This window comes from Ranitomeya imitator, chromosome 1 (genome assembly GCF_032444005.1).
Source record: "Ranitomeya imitator isolate aRanImi1 chromosome 1, aRanImi1.pri, whole genome shotgun sequence".
NCBI lineage: Eukaryota > Metazoa > Chordata > Amphibia > Anura > Dendrobatidae > Ranitomeya > Ranitomeya imitator.
Window position 1 is genome coordinate 23,187,004 of NC_091282.1, and position 12,294 is coordinate 23,199,297.

The 12,294-nt window shown below is 44.6% G+C and overlaps 1 protein-coding gene across 1 annotated transcript in view; it reads left to right on the forward strand.

Moving 5' to 3' along the window:
- The window catches only part of LOC138658973 (zinc finger protein 585A-like), a 57,862-nt gene that overhangs the window by 25,694 nt on the left and 19,874 nt on the right, over window positions 1-12,294 (forward strand). The window lies entirely within an intron of this gene.

Genomic DNA, 12,294 nt, shown 5'->3' on the forward strand with positions numbered 1-12,294 from the left:
TTCACCATTGGGAAAATAAAAAAATTGTTGCTAAAATATAATTTTTGTGACTAAAAAGTTAAATGTTCATTTTTTCCTTCCATGTTGCTTCTGCTGCTGTGAAGCACCTAAAGGGTTAATAAACTTCTTGAATGTGGTTTTGAGTACCTTGAGGGGTGCAGTTTTTAGAATGGTGTCACTTTTGGGTATTTTGAGCCATATAGACCCCTCAAACTGACTTCAAATGTGAGGTGGTCCCTAAAAAAAATGGTTTTGTAAATTTCGTTGTAAAAATGAGAAATCGCTGGTCAAATTTTAACCCTTATAACTTCCTAGCAAAAAAAAATTTTGTTTCCAAAATTGTGCTGATGTAAAGTAAACATGTGGAAAATGTTATTTATTAACTATTTTGTGTCACATAACTCTCTGGTTTAACAGAATAAAAATTCAAAATGTGAATATTGCGAAATTTTCAAAATTTTCGCCAAATTTCCGTTTTTATCACAAATAAACGCAGAATTTATTGACCTAAATTTACCACTAACATGAAGCCCAATATGTCACGAAAAAGCAATCTCAGAACCGCAAGGATCCGTTGAAGCGTTCCTGAGTTATTACCTCATAAAGGGACACTGGTCAGAATTGCAAAAAACGGCAAGGTCTTTAAGGTCAAAATAGGCTGGGTCATGAAGGGGTTAAGGAGACACTTCACCATCCACTGGTGGATACAAAGAGAAGAGGCTTCTGTACAAAAGCAACATGTGGGCCCTTTGCAGCCAAATGGCTCATCATAATGCACAATTCCACCTTTTTTTTCTATACGGCCACACAGGTGGCACCAATGATATGTCCACCTCTATCTCCATCTCCTACCTGAAGACCAGCATTTAATTACTACAAGTGTTTTGTGTGCAGTAAAGTGGGATATATCAGCACTATCTGCCATGACAAAATAGAGGGTACCCCCCTCTCCCAAGCCAACCATCTCCCGTAATTGATGGTGACACATTTTTATGTTGGGGCTCAGGAACACCAGTACTGAGAATACTTTAGTCCAACCGAAACTTATTTATTGTAAGGATATAATCCCAGAAAAATCCCTTTTAATAATCAACCCTGCTGTCCAGATGATATAGGTAGTTTACGGTGACTGGGGTTCAGGAAGGCGATTAAAGGAAGTGAGGGGGTTCGGAGAAGATTCATATCAATGTCTTATCAGGTGGTGATCTGGGACGGTCGGTATCTCAGTATGGTGCAGATGACCCCCCAAACCCTTATTGAGACGCAGTTGTTTGTTTCCCTTTGAACGGTTTTCACAACTTTTATTAACCCAAACTGTGGTCTTATATTATGTGCCAAATGGTGGAGAAATCGTAACCTCTGCCCAAGAGAGCATTGGTCACTACCCCATCAATGATGACCATTCCAGAGAATTGCTTGAGATATTATTTTGCCTGTGGCCATGCCCAGTAGTTCTAGGAAGCGATTCATCCTAACGGTGGTAGCTTATGCTACTCGGTACCTAGAAGTCACAGCTCTGTCATCCATTAGGGCTGACAAGGCGACTGACCGGCAAGGGGACCCAGTTCATTACCAACTTGATTCAGTGCAAGAAAATGCAGACAAAACCTAAGATAGAAACAGAATGAACATATACCCATATAAATAACATAAAGGACTTAGCAAACACTGGTTTTGATTTTTTTTAAAAAGTGTAAAAGCCATCACACCGCGACAAGGTGTACCCATCGGGATAGTCCTAACCTCTAGTATTAAAACTAGTTGGGCTCTGGTCATCTTGCCTTGCGCAAGCGTGTACTATGGAAGACAGAGAAAGAACTTCAATCCAATATTGCAGCCAGCATGCAGCCAGCGAGTAAGGAAAGGGTGAATCAAACACCCAAAAACCCCGCCTCCATGGCTGAAGATTGTTCCCTCCAAATTCAGGTGACAGTGTCCCTTTAATGTTTGTTTAAAGCTCTAATCATTTTCTATATTAAATCTAAAACTTAGTAAGATTATTCCGTCCTGCTATAAATTGCCCGCAACCTCAAAGAGGGAAAGTATGGCTGTGCTACAGAGTGTATGCTCCAGTGCCGAATGTTAGGGCAGGCGACTCGCTGGCCTAACGAAATGTCGAGTGGAAAAGCGAGAAGTGCGGTGTGTGTGTGTAGACTCAGCTTGGTGTGCGCTTTACAGTCTCATCTACATGTTCAGCGAGCAGGAGAGTTTTGTGACACTAGATAATACCCAAGCATCTGGTATCTGCCGGCGTTATATGGACTAAGGTGATGATGTTGGAGAAATTTGCCAAGTTACCTGAGAAAGTCGGCCATAAGAGAAGGAGGCCAGGACAGGCGAGTAACACTCTTCCTTCCAAGCCTCGCAGTTTGCCCAGATATGTATGACACTCCTAGAAAACCAATTTAACTGAATATGAAGGTATAACTTCCTATGACCCTATAGAAGTGTTAGAATATGAAACCTATAATAATAATCTCATCAAATATTTAGCTAAAGAGCGTATGTATGTTCCCATATAGTGCAAAGCATAGAGAATATATGTAAAAATTAGGAGCAATAATGGATATGGTATAATACTTTATTAATAAACAGTAGTTGTACAAAATGTGAAAAAAAAATGTGTGAGACTGCGCCTCAGTGATTACTCACAAACATTTACTGAGCTTCCATTTCTGAGGCCAAAATACCTACTACACCCTAGTAGTAAGAATACCTGAAGGGGTGTAGATTCCAACACAGGGGCACTTTTTGGGGGTTTCCACAGTACTGGTACTACAGGGTCTCTATAGGTGCAAGAATGTGCCTGACAAATATTCCACCAATATCTACCCTCCAAAAACCCAGTAACGCTCCTGCCATCAGTGACTGGTATGTGCTCAAATAATGCAAAACACAGACCAGCACTACCGAACAGAATAAAGCTAGTGTGAATAGGTGCAAGGTGCCATGGCTATACTATTACGTACCCAATTTCTCCTTACAGGGGAGAAGCTGCGTTACACTCTGTGCGGCTCTTTCTCCAATTACTTACTGTGAAAAGGAAACAATTACAAGCCCTAAATTATGAATTTCTATATAACATTTGAAGGGTAAACGTGGTCAGTTTCCAAGATGGCGAAACGATTCATTTTTTATCTGCTGTTCTGATACCTCATGGGCCCGACAAAGGTGACATGGCATCCAAACAGCATTCTAAGAAAAAATGTACAGTGGTTTGCGAAAGTAGTCACCCCACCCCTCACCTCACCCTTGGCATTTTTCCTCTTTTGTTACCTCACAACCTGAAATTTTACTGCTTTTTTTTTAGAGTTTGCACCAATTCATGTACAGAACATGCCAACAACTGGGAACATTTGGTTTTCTTTTTATTGTGAAGTGAACAACAAATAGGACAAAATAACTGAAAATTTCGGTGTGCATAACTATTCACCCAATCAAACAAAGTCCAGCTCACCATGGTCGACATCCTTGGAGACTCGGAGCACGGAACCGCTGTGTCAGGGCGTAGCAAATCAAAGAAGAAATGAGGAATCCAGCTCAACGAGGTAGTGAAAAAAACTTCTTTCTTTATTCGCTTGAAAATATATTCAGTGGAGGATAAAAACATCAGCAATTACAAAGGATAAAATGCGATATCAACGCGTTTCTGGTGGCCAAGCACCCTTAATCATGATATAACTATTCACCCCCCTAAAGTCAGTACTTTGTAGAGCCTCCTTTTGCAGCAATTACAGCTGCAAGTCACTTTGGATAAGCCTCTATGAGCTTTCCACATCTCGCCATTGATATTTTTGCTAATTCATCAAGGCAAAACTGTTCTAGCTCCTTCACGTTAGATGTTTCCTCTGGTGAATTGCAATCTTCAAGTCTGACCACAGATTGTCCATTGGATTAAGGACTGGGCTGTGACTTGACCACTCAAGAACATTTACACATTTCACTTACACCAGTCGAGCGTTGATAGCAGTATGCTTTAGATCATTGTCTTGTTGGAAGGTAAACCTCCGTCCCAGTCTCAAATCACTGACAGACTGAAACAGGTTTTGCTCAAGAATATCCCTGTATTTGACACCATCCATTTTTCCCTTGACTCGGACCATTTCCCCTGTCCGTGCTGCCAAAAAACTTCCACACAGCATGATGCTGCCACCACCATACTTAATTATGGGGTGGTGTTCTTGGGGTGATGAGCAGTGTTGGGTTGTTGCCAGATATACCATTTACCTTTGTGGTCGTAAAGTTCAGTTTTTGTATCATCTGATCACAGCACCTGCCTCCATACATTTGGGGAGTTTCCCACATGTCTTTTGGCAAACTTAATACGAACCTTATAATTTTTGTGTGTAAGTAAAGGCTTTTTCTGCCCACCTTTCCATAAAGGCCATCTCTATGGAGTGTAAGGCTTATTGTGATCATATGGACATATACTACAGTCTCTGCTTGAGAACTCTGCAGATCCTTCAGGATTCCCTTTGGTCTCTGTGCTGCCTCTCTGATTAATGCCCTCCTTGCCCAGGCTGAGTTTTGGTGTGCGCTCTCTTTTGGCAGGTTTGTTGTGATACCATGTTCTTTCCATTTGATGATAATGGTTTTGATGGTGCTCCGGGGATCATCAGAGATTAGGATATTTTTTTAATGTCCCAACCCTGACTTTTACTTCTCAACAACTTTGTCCTTGATTTGTTTTGCGACCTCCTTGGTCTTCTTGGTGTTGTTTGGAGACTTCCTTGGTCTTCATGGTATATTTTTGCAGATCTCCATGGTCTTTATGGTGTTGTTTTATTATTATTTATACAGCACCATTTATTCCATGGTGCTGTACATGAGAAGAGGTTACATACAAATTACAGATATCACTTACAGTAAACAAACTAACAATGACAGACTGATACAGAGGGGAGAGGACCCTGCCCTTGCAAGCTTACATTCCACAAGATGGTGGGGAAGGAGAAAATAGGTTGGTTAATTGCAGCAGCTCTGGTGTTGGTGAGGTGGTAGCACCGGTAGTGGTGAGGAGGCAGCGGGGTCATTGCTGACTGTAAGCTTTCTTCAAGAGGTGGGTTTTCAGGTTCCATCTGAAGGATCTGAATGTGGTTGATAGTCGGACGTGTTGGGGCACAGAATTCCAGAAGATGGGGGATATTCGGGAGAAGTCTTGGAGGCGATTAGGTGAGGAGCGAATAAGAGTGAAGGAGGTCTAGGGAGGACCAGAGATTACGAGAGGGAAGATATCGGTAGATTAGTTCAAAGATATATGGAGAAGACAGGTTATGGATGGCCTTGCAGGTCAGTATTAGTCATTTGAACTGGACACGCTGCGGGAATGGGAGCCAGTGAAGAGATTTGCAGAGGGGAGAAGCGGAGGCGTAGCGAAGAGAGAGATGAATTAGGCAGCAGGGTTAAGGATGGACTGGAGATGTGCGAGAGTGTTAGAAGAGAGGCCACAGAAAAGGATGTTGCAGTAGTTGAGGCGGGAGATGATGAGGACATGCACAAGCATTTTAGTAGATTGAGGTTTGAGGAAAGGACAGATTCTGGAGATAATTTTGAGCTGGAAGCAACAGGAGGTGGAAAGAACTTGGATGTGCGGTTTGAAGGAAAGAGCAGTCAAGGGTTACTGTTGTGAATTCTGTTGTCGGGCTCCCTCCTGTGGTCATGAATGGTACTTCGGCTGGTTCTGTCCATGGACTTCCTCTGGTGGGTGTTTCTGAGTTTCCTTCCACAGGTGACGAGGTTAATTCGTTAGCTGCTGCTCTATTTAACTCCACTTAGATCTTTGCTCCATGCCACCTGTCAATGTTCCAGTATTGGTTTAGTTCACTCCTGGATCGTTCTTGTGACCTGTCTTCCCAACAGAAGCTAAGTTCCAGCTTGTATTTCTTTGGTTTGCTATTTTTCTGTCCAGCTTGCAATTTTTATTGTTGTCTTGCTTGCTGGAAGCTCTGGGACGCAGAGGGAGCGCCTCCGCACCGTGAGTCGGTGCGGAGGGTCTTTTTGCGCCCTCTGCGTGGTCTTTTTGTAGGTTTTTGTGCTGATCGCAAAGTAACCTTTCCTATCCTCGGTCTGTTCAGTAAGTCGGGCCTCACTTTGCTAAATCTATTTCATCTCTGTGTTTGTATTTTCATCTTACTCACAGTCATTATATGTGGGGGGCTGCCTTTTCCTTTGGGGAATTTCTCTGAGGCAAGGTAGGCTTTATTTTTCTATCTTCAGGGCTAGCTAGTTTCTTAGGCTGTGCCGAGTTGCATAGGGAGCGTTAGGCGCAATCCACGGCTATTTCTAGTGTGTTTGATAGGATTTGGGATTGCGGTCAGCAGAGTTCCCACGTCCCAGAGCTCGTCCTTTATTATCAGTAACTATCAGGTTATTCCGTGTGCTCTTAACCACCAGGTCGATTATTGTCCTGACCACCTGGTCATAACAGTACAGGTGGCCCAAAGTACTAATGCATCTCAATAGAGGGATAAGAGAAGTTCTGAGACCATTTTTTTGTGTTTTGTCTCTTTTTTCCCCTTTACCTCTGGGTGGTTCAGGACACTGGTGTAAACATGGACATTCAAGGTCTGTCCTCTTGGATGGATAATCTCACTACAAGGGTACAAAACATTCAAGATTTTGTGGTTCAGAATCCGATGTCTGAGCCTAGGATTCCAATTCCTGATTTGTTTTTTGGTGATAGATCTAAGTTCTTGAATTTCAAAAATAATTGTAAATTATTTCTTGCCTTGAAACCTCGCTCCTCAGGTGACCCTGTTCAACAAGTAAAGATCATTATTTCTTTGTTACGTGGTGACCCTCAAGACTGGGCATTTTCCCTTGCGCCAGGAGATCCGGCATTGCGTGATGTTGATGCGTTTTTCCTGGCGCTTGGATTGCTTTATGACGAACCTAATTCAGTGGATCAGGCAGAGAAAATCTTGCTGGCTCTGTGTCAGGGTCAGGATGAAGCGGAGATATATTGTCAGAAGTTTAGAAAGTGGTCTGTGCTCACTCAGTGGAATGAATGTGCCCTGGCAGCAATCTTCAGAAAGGGTCTCTCTGAAGCCCTTAAGGATGTCATGGTGGGGTTTCCCATGCCTGCTGGTCTGAATGAGTCTATGTCCTTGGCCATTCAGATCGATAGACGCTTGCGTGAGCGTAAAGCTGTGCACCATTTGGCGCTACTATCTGAGCATGGGCCTGGGCCTATGCAATGTGATAGGACTTTGACCAGAGCTGAACGGCAAGAACACAGACGTCGGAATGGGCTATGTTTTTACTGTGGTGATTCCACTCATGCTATCTCCGTTTGTCCTAAGCGCACTAAGCGGTTCGCTAGGTCTGCCACCATTGGTACGGTACAGTCTAAATTTCTATTGTCTGTTACTCTGATTTGCTCTTTGTCATCCTATTCTGTTATGGCATTTGTGGTCTCAGGCGCTGCCCTGAATTTGATGGACTTGGAGTATGCTAGGCGCTGTGGTTTTTTCTTGGAGCCCTTGCAGTATCCTATTCCATTGAGAGGAATTGATGCTACGCCTTTGGCCAAGAATAAGCCTCAGTACTGGACCCAATTGACCATGTGCATGGCTCCTGCACATAAGGAGGATATCCGCTTTCTGGTGTTGCATAATCTGCATGATGTGGTCGTTTTGGGGTTGCCATGGCTACAGGTTCATAATCCAGTATTGGACTGGAAATCTATGTCTGTGTCCAGCTGGGGTTGCCAGGGGGTACATGGTGATGTTCCATTTTTGTCTATTTCGTCATCCACCCCTTCTGAAGTTCCAGAGTTTTTGTCGGATTATCGGGATGTATTTGATGAGCCCAAAGCCAGTGCCCTACCTCCTCATAGGGATTGCGATTGTGCAATTAATTTGATTCCTGGTAGTAAGTTTCCTAAGGGCCAATTGTTCAATTTATCTGTGCCAGAACACGCCGCTATGCGGAGTTATATAAAGGAATCCTTGGAAAAAGGCCATATTCGCCCGTCGTCATCACCGTTAGGAGCAGGGTTCTTTTTTTGTGGCCAAGAAGGATGGTTCTTTGAGACCTTGTATTGATTACCGCCTTCTTAATAAAATTACAGTCAAATTTCAGTATCCTTTGCCGTTGCTATCTGATTTGTTTGCTCGTATTAAAGGGGCTAGTTGGTTCACCAAGATAGATCTTCGAGGGGCGTATAATCTTGTGCGTATTAAACAAGGCGATGAATGGAAAACAGCATTTAATACGCCCGAGGGCCATTTTGAGTACCTGGTTATGCCATTCGGGCTTTCCAATGCTCCATCAGTATTTCAGTCCTTTATGCATGACATCTTCCGAGAGTACCTGGATAAATTCCTGATTGTGTATTTGGATGATATTTTGGTCTTTTCGAATGATTGGGAGTCTCATGTGAAGCAGGTCAGAATGGTGTTCCAGGTCCTTCGTGCGAATTCCTTGTTTGTGAAGGGGTCAAAGTGTCTCTTTGGAGTTCAGAAGGTTTCATTTTTGGGGTTCATTTTTTCCCCTTCTACTATCGAGATGGACCCTGTTAAAGTCCGGGCTATTTACGATTGGACTCAGCCGACATCTGTGAAGAGCCTGCAGAAGTTCCTGGGCTTTGCTAATTTTTATCGGCGCTTCATCGCTAATTTTTCTACTGTTGCTAAACCGTTGACTGATTTGACCAAGAAGGGTGCTGATGTGGTCAATTGGTCTTCTGCAGCTGTAGAGGCTTTTCAGGAATTGAAGCGTCGTTTTTCTTCTGCCCCTGTGTTGTGCCAGCCAGATGTTTCGCTCCCGTTTCAGGTTGAGGTTGATGCTTCTGAGATTGGAGCAGGGGCTGTTTTGTCGCAAAGAAGTTCTGATGGCTCGGTGATGAAGCCATGTGCTTTCTTTTCTAGAAAGTTTTCGCCTGCTGAGCGTAACTATGATGTTGGTAATCGTGAGTTGTTGGCCATGAAGTGGGCATTCGAGGAGTGGCGTCATTGGCTGGCAGGAGCCAAGCATCGCGTGGTGGTCTTGACAGATCACAAGAATTTGACTTATCTTGAGTCTGCCAAACGGTTGAATCCGAGACAGGCTCGATGGTCGTTATTTTTCTCCCGTTTTGATTTTGTGGTTTCGTACCTTCCGGGCTCTAAGAATGTGAAGGCTGATGCCCTGTCAAGGAGTTTTGTGCCTGACTCTCCGGGTGTTCCTGAGCCGGCGGGTATTCTCAAAAGAGGGGGTAATTTTGTCTGCCATCTCCCCTGATTTGCGGCGGGTGCTGCAAAAATTTCAGGCTGATAGACCTGACCGTTGCCCAGCGGAGGAACTGTTTGTCCCTGATAGATGGACTAGTAGAGTTATCTCTGAGATTCATTGTTCAGTGTTGGCTGGGCATCCTGGAATCTTTGGTACCAGAGATTTGGTGGCTAGATCCTTCTGGTGGCCGTCTTTGTCACGGGATGTGCGTTCTTTTGTGCAGTCCTGTGGGACTTGAGCCCGGGCTAAGCCCTGCTGTTCTCGTGCCAGTGGGTTGCTTTTGCCCTTGCCGGTCCCGAAGAGGCCCTGGACGCATATTTCTATGGATTTTATTTCGGATCTCCCCGTCTCTCAAAAGATGTCGGTCATTTGGGTGGTTTGTGATCGCTTTTCTAAGATGGTCCATTTGGTACCTTTGTCTAAATTGCCTTCCTCCTCTGATTTGGTGCCATTATTTTTCCAGCATGTGGTTCGTTTACATGGTATCCCGGAGAACATCGTTTCTGACAGAGGTTCCCAGTTTGTTTCGAGGTTTTGGCGATCCTTTTGTGCTAGGATGGGCATTGATTTGTCTTTTTCCTCGGCTTTCCATCCTCAGACAAATGGCCAAACCGAAAGAACTAATCAAACTTTGGAAACATATCTGAGATGCTTTGTTTCTGCTGATCAGGATGATTGGATGTCCTTTTTGCCGTTGGCTGAGTTCGCCCTTAATAATCGGGCCAGCTCGGCTACTTTGGTTTCGCCGTTTTTCTGCAATTCTGGTTTCCATCCTCGTTTCTCTTCAGGGCAGGTTGAGTCTTCGTACTGTCCTGGTGTAGATACTGTGGTGGATAGGTTGCAGCAGATTTGGACTCATGTGGTGGACAATTTGACATTGTCCCAGGAGAAGGCTCAACGTTTCGCTAACCGCCGGCGCTGTGTGGGTCCCCGACTTCGTGTTGGGGATTTGGTTTGGTTGTCATCTCGTTATGTTCCTATGAAGGTTTCCTCTCCTAAGTTTAAACCTCGTTTCATTGGTCCGTATAAGATTTCTGAGGTTATCAATCCTGTGTCATTTCGTTTAGCCCTTCATGCTTCTTTTGCCATCCATAATGTGTACCATAGGTCGTTATTGCGGAGATACGTGGCGCCTGTGGTTCCATCCGTTGATCCTCCTGCCCCGGTGTTGGTTGAGGGGGAGTTGGAGTATGTGGTGGAGAAGATTTTGGATTCTCGTGTTTCGAGACGGAAACTCCAGTACTTGGTCAAGTGGAAGGGTTATGGTCAGGAAGATAATTCCTGGGTTTTTGCCTCTGATGTTCATGCTGCCGATCTGGTTCGTGCCTTTCATTTGGCTCATCCTGGTCGGCCTGGGGGCTCTGGTGAGGGTTCGGTGACCCCTCCTCAAGGGGGGGGGTACTGTTGTGAATTCTGTTGTCGGGCTCCCTCCTGTGGTAATGATTGTTACTTCGGCTGGTTCTGTCCATGGACTTCCTCTGGTGGGTGTTTCTGAGTTTCCTTCCACAGGTGACGAGGTTAATTCGTTAGCTGCTGCTCTATTTAACTCCACTTAGATCTTTGCTCCATGCCACCTGTCAATGTTCCAGTATTGGTTTAGTTCACTCCTGGATCGTTCTTGTGACCTGTCTTCCCAACAGAAGCTAAGTTCCAGCTTGTATTTCTTTGGTTTGCTATTTTTCTGTCCAGCTTGCAATTTTTATTGTTGTCTTGGTTGCTGGAAGCTCTGGGACGCAGAGGGAGCGCCTCCGCACCGTGAGTCGGTGCTGAGGGTCTTTTTGCGCCCTCTGCGTGGTCTTTTTGTAGGTTTTTGTGCTGATCGCAAAGTAACCTTTCCTATCCTCGGTTTGTTCAGTAAGTCGGGCCTCACTTTGCTAAATCTATTTCATCTCTGTGTTTGTATTTTCATCTTACAGTCATTATATGTGGGGGACTGCCTTTTCCTTTGGGGAATTTCTCTGAGGAAAGGTAGGCTTTATTTTTCTATCTTCAGGGCTAGCTAGTTTCTTAGGCTGTGCCGAGTTGCATAGGGAGCGTTAGGCGCAATCCACGGCTATTTCTAGTATGTTTGATAGTATTAGGGATTGCGGTCAGCAGAGTTCCCACGTCCCAGAGCTCGTCCTTTATTATCAGTAACTATCAGGTTATTCCGTGTGCTCTTAACCACCAGGTCGATTATTGTCCTGACCACCAGGTCATAACAGGTTACTCCGAGGCAGCGGACTTCCGGTAGGGAGAAATCATGATGTCATTAATTGTGATAGATAGATCAGGTAAGGAAGATCTATGAGATGGAGGAAAGATGATGAGTTTAGATTTGTCCACATTGAGTTTGAGGCAGCGAGATTAGAAGAACGATATGGCTGATAGACACTCTGGGATTCTGGACAGCAGGGAGGTGACGTCTGGGCAAGAGAGGTAGATCTGAGTATCATCAGCATAGAGGTGGTACGTTGAAAGCAGAACTGGTCTAGAAGGAGGACTATAGAGTATTGTCCGTTACCTTTGGCTGTAAGTAGGTCGTTAGTAATTTTGGTCAGGGCAGTCTCAGTGGAATGATGGGGAAGGAAACCAGATTGTAGGTTGTCAAAGAGCAAGTTAGATGAGAGGTGGGAGGAAGGTTCAGCGTTGATGTGCTGCTCTAGGAGTTTGGAAGCGAAAGGGAGCAGCGATATTGGGCGATAGCTGGACATACTGGTTGGGTCGAGAGTTGGCTTTTTAAGAATAGGCGTGATTGTGGCATGTTTGAAAGCAGAAGGGAAGGTATAAGAAGTTAGTGATAGGTTGAAGAGATGGGTTAGGGATGGGATAAGTGTGGTGGTGAGGTTGGGGACGAGGTGGGATGGAATGGGGTCTAGTGCACAGTGGTGAGGTGTGATTTGGAGAGGAGACAATTTATCTCCCCTTCAGTGATGTTGAACAGGGAGGTTATGGGGTTTGGGCAGAGGTGTGGTATACAAAAGGGTTGTGGTGGTTGAACAATAAAGACTTGCCTTGTTTGGTCGATCTTATTTTTGAAGTGTGTGGCAAAGTCCTCAGCAGAGATGTTGGAGGGGGCAGTGGTGGCCGGAGGAGGGAGTT